At 42.4% G+C, this 8938-nt stretch overlaps 1 pseudogene; it reads right to left on the reverse strand.

Annotated features, from left to right (window-relative positions):
• Nucleotides 1-1925: 1925 nt before the first annotated feature.
• Nucleotides 1926-2043, reverse strand: LOC126191849 (5S ribosomal RNA; annotated as a pseudogene).
• Nucleotides 2044-8938: the final 6895 nt, after the last annotated feature.

Genomic DNA, 8938 nt, shown 5'->3' on the forward strand with positions numbered 1-8938 from the left:
AGAATCCTGGAGATACTGACAGATTTCAGATAGATTATATAATGGTAAGACAGAGATTTAGGAACCAGGTTTTAAATTGTAAGGCATTTCCAGGGGCAGATGTGGACTCTGACCACAATCTATTGGTTATGAACTGTAGATTAAAACTGAAGAAACTGGAAAAAGGTGGGAATTTAAGGAGATGGGACCTGCATAAACTGAAAGAACTAGAGGTTGTACAGAGTTTCAGGGAGAGCATAAGGGGACAATTGACAGGGATGGTGGAAAGAAGTACAGTAGTAGAAGAATGGGTAGCTCTGAGGGATGAAGTAGTCAAGGCAGCAGAGGATCAAGTAGGTAAAAAGGCGAGGGCTAGTAGAAATCCTTGGGTAACAGAAGAAATATTGAACTTAATTGACGAAAGGAGAAAATACAAAAATGCAGTAAATGAAGCAGGCAAAAACGAATACAGACGTCTCAAAAATGAGATCGACAGGAAGTACAAAATGGCCAAGCAGGGATGGCTAGATGACAAATGTAAGGATGTAGAGGCTTATCTCACTAGGGATAAGATAGATACTGCCTACAGGAAAATTAAAGAGACCTTTGGAGAAAAGAGAACAACTTGTATGAATATCAAGAGCTCAGGTGGAAACCCAGTTCTAAGCAAAGGAGGGAAAACAGAAAGGTGGAAGGAGTATATAGAGGGTCTACACAAGGGCGATGTACTTGAGGACAATATTATGGAAATGGAAGAGGATGTAGATGAAGATGAAATGGGAGATACGATACAACGTGAAGAGTTTGACAGAGCACTGAAAGACCTGACTCGAAACAAGGCCCCGGGAGTAGACAACATTCCATTAGAACTACTGACAGCCTTGGGAGAGCCAGTCCTGACAAAACTCTACCATCTGGTGAGCAAGATGTATGAGACAGGCGAAATACCCTCAGACTTCAAGAAGAATATAATAATTCCAATCGCAAAGAAAGCAGGTGTTGACAGATGTGAAAAATACCGAACTATCAGTTTAATAAGTCACGCGAATTCTTTACAGACGAATGGAAAAACTGGTAGAAGCCGACCTCGGGGAAGATCGGTTTGGAGTCCGTAGAAATATTGGAACACGTGAGGCAATACTGACCTTACGACTTATCTTAGAAGAAAGATTAAGGAAAGGCAAACCTACGTTTCTAGCATTTGTAGACTTAGAGAAAGCTTTTGACAATGTTGACTGGAATACTCTCTTTCAAATTCTAAAGGTGGCAGGGGTAAAATACAAGGAGCGAAAGGCTATTTACAATTTGTACAGAAACCAGATGACAGTTATAAGAGACGAGGGGCATGAAAGGGAAGCAGTGGTTGGGAAGGGAGTCAGACAGGGTTGTAGCCTCTCCCCGATGTTATGCAATCTGTATATTGAGCAAGCAGTAAAGGAAACAAAAGAAAAATTCGGAGTAGGTATTAAAATCCATGGAGAAGAAATAAAAACTTTGAAGTTCACCGATGACATTGTAATTCTGTCTGAGACAGCACAAGACTTGGAAGAGCAGTTGAACGGAATGGACAGTGTCTTGAAAGGAGGATATAAGATGAACATCAACAAAAGCAAAATGAGGAAAATGGAATGTAGTCGAATTAAGTCAGATGATGCTGAGGGAAGTAGATTAGGAAATGAGACACTTAAAGTAGTAAAGGAGTTTTGATATTTGGATAGCCAAATAACTGATGGTGGTCGAAGTAGCACTCCGTCATCAGGCCACAAGTGGCCCATCGGGACCATCCGCCCGCCGTGTCATCCTCAGTTGAGGATGCGGATAGGAGGGGCGTGTGGTCAGCACACCGCTCTCCCGGTCGTTACGATGGTTTTCTTTGACCGGAGCCGCTAATATTCGGTCGAGTAGCTCCACAGTTGGAATCACGAGGCTGAGTGCACTCCGAAAAATGGCAACAGCACATGGCGCCCCGGAGGGTCACCCATCCAAGTGCCGGCCACGCCCGACAGCGCTTAACTTCGGTGATCTGACGGGAACCGGTGTATCCACTGCGGCAAGGCCGTTACCATGGTCGAAGCAGAGAGGATATAAAATGTAGACTGGAAATGGCAAGGTAAGCGTTTCTGAAGAAGAGAAATTTGTTATATCGAGTATAGATTTAAGTGTCAGGAAGTCGTTTCTGGAAGTATTTGTATGGAGTGTAGCCATGTATGGAAGTGAAACGTGGACGATAAATAGTTTAAACAAGAAGAGAATAGAAGTTTCGAAATGTGGTGCTACAGAAGAATGCTGAAGATTAGGTGGGTAGATCACGTAACTAATGATGACGTATTGAATAGAATTGGGGAGAAGAGGTGTATGTGGCACAACTTGACAAAAAGAAGGGACCAGTTAGTAGGACATGTTCTGAGGCATCAAGGGATCACAAATTTAGCGTTGGAGGGCAGCGTGGAGGGTAAAAATCGTACACCAAGGGATGAATATAATAAACAGATTCAGAAGGATGTAGATTGCAGTAAGTACTGGGTGATGAAGAAGCCTGCACAGGATAGGGTAGCATGGAGAGCTGCATCAAACGAGTCTCAGGACTGAAGACCACAACAACAATTGTACCTTATAGACATTTGCCCACCCACTCATTACTCGCGCACGCTTTGGCCATTCACGTAAGAGTTTGGGCAACCTGTGCGCATTCGCACAGGCGAAAGTCAATGGCTGGGTAGCCTTTAACTATATATATACGAAGACAGTAACTTGTTCTCGAAAGAACAGTTACTGATGATGACCGTGCAGCTTTTCCCTGGATTAAATGATGACTAACTGAAAACCTCAGCTGCCGACAGGGGTTGTTGATATACCTCGAGGTGGACAGCTGAAAATGTGTGCCCCGACCGGGACTCGAGCCCGGGGTCCTCCTGCTTACATGGCAGACCCTCTATTCATCTGAGCCACTGGGGACACAGATGAACAGCGCGACTGCAGGGACTTATCCCTTGCACGCTTCCCGTGAGACTCACATTCCCAACTGTCATCCTCAGCAACTGTTCTTTCGAGAACAAGTTACTGTCTTCGTATATAATCATTATATCATCTTTATCATCACTAAAATTTATTACCGTGCTTTCACTGGATTATTCACCATCACCGTGAACAGTGAGTATCTGCCAATCCAGTGCGGTGAATTCCATTTGCGTCACTCGTGTCAGTCCCATGGTCTTCAGAGTGAACTTCAGCAATGTGCGCATGATGAGTGATTTCCATTTCTTTTGACCTGTGATCACTCCTAAAATACTTTAGTGTTACTGATTTCTTACAGCTAAAATTATAAAATAAATCCAGTTGCTACTTGCTGTATGCGAGCATCTACACATTTGATGTGGTTCGTTTTGCTCTGTGCTGTGCTGTGCTGTGCTGTGTTTCCGTTGGTCTACGCCGCGCCATTCAGCTGGACTTCATTGAGAAGAGCTGACAAACCAGCCGTGTTTTATAACGCAAAACATGCGTGACCACAGTACACACCAGCCCGTGGCTACGCAATCATAAAAAAATTCTACTCGCTAATTCTCAACAACTGACTAAAGCCACCAACTACATGAACGTACACCATGGCTCCCGCTACCAAACTCCTCGTTACCCTCTCGACCTTCGTGCCTGCCAAAGCAAGAGAGCTTCTGTGTCACTAATTTCAACCAGTCACAGCCACCGAACTTTAGTGACGCTATATGTACTGGAGCCTTGCCCAGCCAATAGGAAGCTTCTGATGTGGATGATGTGAAGCCAGGCCATGTTTGCATGGTTGCTAAACCTCGCGCATTTAAGTGAATGTAACTGAATAAGAATTAAAATTGAGTCAAGAACATGCCTGAGACTCAGGACTGAGTTTTTTTTGCACTGAGGACCCAGAAATTGGATCCCAGACGACTCTACCAACAGAGAGGGCAGCCTGCAGAAGAAATCCAGAAGACGTTCATCTGCTCATTTTTCAACATGCTGCCTGTGCTCACCACAGTGTTCTATCCTCCTGAACGAAAGCTTTTATCTCAGCCAACATAGAAAACCCACGCAATAAACTGCAGCCGTTTCACCTGCTCATCATTGGCCGAGGCGACTTTCATGACTGAAGAGGTGGGTCCACCACACCTACTCCGCTCCTCTGCTACAGTTCGGCGAAAGCTGGTGTGCTCAGATTTCACAGGGGATCGTTTCGCTGGCGCTTAGTACCTGTCTACACACTCCTCACTTCGAAAGAGTGCCCATATAAGCAAACTGGTATAGCCAGTACATCGTAGATTAAGATTACGGAATGGTAAGGCGAGGAAACGAAATCAGCTCATACAGCCATGGTAATCACGTCAATCCAGTTAAACTTACTGATTTCCACTCCACTCGCATTACTAGACACCTAAATGAAAGGTGATGGGCCAAAGGGCTTGCCATATTTCAAGATGCCTTGCTGTCGTTCCAACGTAACATTTTGAAAAATCGTCTCTAATTTTTTTATTTTTTGCAGGAGGAGAGTGAAATTTTTTGAGAACATACTTGAAACATTTAGCTATGATTTGGTATTTAAAAGTAATTTCTTTTATTTACAGGTGAGCCATAATGGACCGTGAAGTAGATGTCAGGTTGCGACAACTGACCGTCGATGACTCTGCCATAGCGATTCACAGGAAGTTGCTCCCTGTTTGTAGGGAGGACACAGTGGATCGCAGCTGTATCCAGCGGTGGTTGCAGATGTTTAAAGAAGGTGATTTCTCTCTACTGGACAATCCACGATGCGGTAGGCCATCGACGGCAGTGAGTGATGTGAATAAGGAGACCATTCATGGTTCAAATGGCTCTGAGCACTATGGGACTTAACATCTGAGGTCATCAGTCCCCTAGAACGTAGAACTACTTAAACCTAACTATCCTAAGGACATCACACACATCCATGCTCGAGGCAGGATTCGAACCTGCGACCGTAGCAGTCGCGCGGTTCCTGACTGCGCGCCTAGAACCGCTAGACCACCGCGGCCGGCTGAATTTTTAATCTGCTTTTTTTTTTTTTGAATAGGTATATTTTTCGCTTATTTTTCGAGGATTTGGGGATTACAATATTCAATCCCGCTACGACAACCCTGTGTTCACTAATCCCTGGATCGGTTTTGATGCTCGTTATTAACTCACGATTATTTGTTGCTAAGAGGTCAAGTGTGTTTTCACAACAGTTTACTATTCGCGTGGGCTTATGAACTAACTGCTCGAAATAATTTTCAGAGAATGCGTTTAGCATAATTTCGGATGATATTTTATGCGTACCAAACATAATGCTGTTTGCTGGCTCTGTGTCAAAAAGATGGAACATGCTTTAATGCGTAACCATGAGTATTGTTTACCTGGCGATATGGATCGAAAATTTGAATTTTGTTAGTATCCATGTGTCTGCTTCAGTTATGATGGCCTGTTGGTACCACATCACACACTTTAACACAATATGTACGCATCTACACTGTAATAACGAAACTTTGCCAGAATCCAGCATGTGCTACACAGCTGTTACTTGCTACAAAGATCTTCACACAAAGATACGTCATATGCCTACTTTACGGAGAGATATAATTTGTTTTTGTTTGCATTTGGTGAAGTCGATGTACGGGCAAATACTTTAGTCAAACCGTGTGAAAGCCTAAAGTAAGATAAATTAATAAATTCTACAAGAACACACTTCAAGAAATCCGGTGTCTTATTTCTATCCGTAGATTGACGTATAATGCAGTCAGTTTATGAGCAAATACTTTAGTCAAGATTGGCACTGACATGAATGCCCATGAATACAGAGTTATAGTATTTGCAACAGTATCAAAAGTCAGGTGTGTAGAAACTCATTTGCAACTCATGTCCAAGATTCTATATTGGACAAACTTGTAGAAGCTACACAATAACATTTAAAGACCACATGGATGCGCTCCATCTTAACAACCTGAACAAATCTAGCTTTGCCTCACACCTTATCCAACGCAATCATTCTGCAAAGAAATACTCAATTTTGCCAACAAAGACACGATACTTGACCTTCTTGAAGAAAACGAAGTCTTTATCAACACAAGTACAGTATCTGACTACTTACTCAATGACCAAACTGGACTGAGAAATAAATTTTTCCTTCAGAATTTCGAAGATTTTTTTTTTTTTTTTTTTTTTTTTTTTTTTTGTCATCAGTCTACTGACTGGTTTGACGCGGCCCGCCACGAATTCCTTTCCTGTGCTAACCTCTTCACCTCAGAGTAGCACTTGCAACCTACGTCCTCAATTATTTGCTTGACGTATTCCAATCTCTGTCTTCCTCTACAGTTTTTGCCCTCTACAGCTCCCTCTAGTAGCATGGAAGTCATTCCCTCATGTCTTAGCAGATGTCCTATCATCCTGTCCCTTCTCCTTATCAGTGTTATCCACATATTCCTTTCCTCTCCGATTCTGCGTAGAACATCCTTATTTCTTACCTTATCAGTCCACCTAATTTTCAACATTCGTCTATAGCACCACATCTCAAATGCTTCGATTCTCTTCTGTTCCGGTTTTCCCACAGTCCATGTTTCACTACCATACAATGCTGTACTCCAGTCGTACATCCTCAGAAATTTCTTCCTCAAATTAAGGCCGGTATTTGATATTAGTAGACTTCTTGATGTCCTCCTTGCTCCGTCCGTCATTGGTTATTTTACTGCCTAGGTAGCAAAATTCCTTAACTTCATTGACTTCGTGACCATCAATCCTGATTTTAAGTTTCTCGCTGTTCTCATTTCTACTACTTCTCATTACCTTCGTCTTTCTCCGATTTACTCCCAAACTATACTGTGTACTCATGAAACCATTCCGTTCAGCAGATCATTTAATTCTTCTTCAATTTCACTCAGGATAGCAATGTCATCAGCGAATCGTCTCATTGATATCCTTTCACCTTGTATTTTTATTCCACTCCTGAACCTTTCTTTTATTTCCATCATTGCTTCCTCGATGTACAGATTGAAGAGTAGGGGCGAAAGGCTACAGCCTTGTCTTACACCCTTCTTAATACGAGCACTTCGTTCTTGATCGTCCACTCTTATTATTCCCTCTTGTTTGTTGTACATATTGTATATGACCCGTCTCTCCCTATAGCTTACCTCTACTTTTTTCAGAATCCCGAACAGCTTGCACCATTTTATATTGTCGAACACTTTTTCCAGGTCGACAAATCCTATGAACGTGTCTTGATTTTTCTTTAATGTTGCTTCCATTATTAGCCGTAACGTCAGAATTGCCTCTCTCGTCCCTTTACTTTTCCTAAATCCACACTGATCGTCACCTAGCGCAGTCTCAATTTTCTTTTCCATTCTTCTGTATATTATTCTTGTAAGCAGTTTCGATGCATGAGCTGTTAAGCTGATTGTGCGATAATTCTCGCACTTGTCAGCTCTTGCCGTCTTCGGAATTGTGTGGATGATGCTTTTCCGAAAGTCAGATGGTATGTCGCCAGACTCATATATTCTACACACCAACGTGAACAGTCGTTTTGTTGCCACTTCCCCCAATGATTTTAGAAATTCTGATGGAATGTTATCTATCCCTTCTGCCTTATTTGACCGTAAGTCCTCCAAAGCTCTTTTAAATTCCGATTCTAATACTGGATCCCCTATCTCTTCTAAATCGACTCCTGTTTCTTCTTCTATCACATCAGACAAATCTTCACCCTCATAGAGGCTTTCAATGTATTCTTTCCACCTATCTGCTCTCTCCTCTGCATTTAACAGTGGAATTCCCGTTGCACTCTTAATGTTACCACGGTTGCTTTTAATGTCACCAAAGGTTGTTTTGACTTTCCTGTATGCTGAGTCTGTCCTTCCGACAATCATATCGTTTTCGATGTCTTCACATTTTTCCTGCAGCCATTTCAGCTTCCATGCACTTCATATTTATTTCATTTCTCAGCGACTTGTATTTCTATATTCCTGATTTTCCCAGAACATGTTTGTACTTCCTCCTTTCATCAATCAACTGAAGTATTTCTTCTGTTACCCATGGTTTCTTCGCAGCTACCCTCTTTGTACCTATGTTTTCCTTCCCAACTTCTGTAATGGCCCTTTTTAGAGACGTCCATTCCTCTTCAACTGTACTGCCTACTGCGCTATTCCTTATTGCTGTATCTATAGCGTTAGAGAACTTCAAACGTATCTCGTCATTCCTTAGTACTTCCGTATCCCACTTCTTTGCGTATTGATTCTTCCTGACTAATGTCTTGAACTTCAGCCTACTCTTCATCACTACTATATTGTGATCTGAGTCTATATCTGCTCCTGGGTACGCCTTACAATCCAGTATCTGATTTCGGAATCTCTGTCTGACCATGATGTAATCTAATTGAAATCTTCCCGTATCTCCCGGCCTTTTCCAAGTATAACTCCTCCTCTTGTGATTCTTGAACAGGGTATTCGCTATTACTAGCTGAAACTTGTTACAGAACTCAATTAGTCTTTCTACTCTTACATTCCTTGTCCCAAGCCCATATTCTCCAGTAACCTTTTCTTCTACTCCTTCCCCTACTACTGCATTCCAGTCGCCCATGACTATTAGATTTTCGTCCCCCTTTACATACTGCATTACCCCTTCAATATCCTCATAGACTTTCTCTATCTGTTCATCTTCAGCTTGCGACGTCGGCATGTATACCTGAACTATCGTTGTCGGTGTTGGTCTGCTGTCGATTCTGATTAGAACAACCCGGTCACTGAAGTGTTCACAGTAACACACCCTCTGCCCTACCTTCCTATTCATAACGAATCCTACACCTGTTATACCGTTTTCTGCTGCTATTGATATTACCCGATACTCATCTGACCAGAAATCCTTGTCTTCCTTCCACTTCACTGACCCCTACAATATCTAGATTGAGCCTTAGCATTTCCCTTTTCAGATTTTCTAGTTTCCCTATCACGTTCAAGCT

This window comes from Schistocerca nitens, chromosome 6 (genome assembly GCF_023898315.1).
Source record: "Schistocerca nitens isolate TAMUIC-IGC-003100 chromosome 6, iqSchNite1.1, whole genome shotgun sequence".
Taxonomy (NCBI): Eukaryota; Metazoa; Arthropoda; class Insecta; order Orthoptera; family Acrididae; genus Schistocerca; species Schistocerca nitens.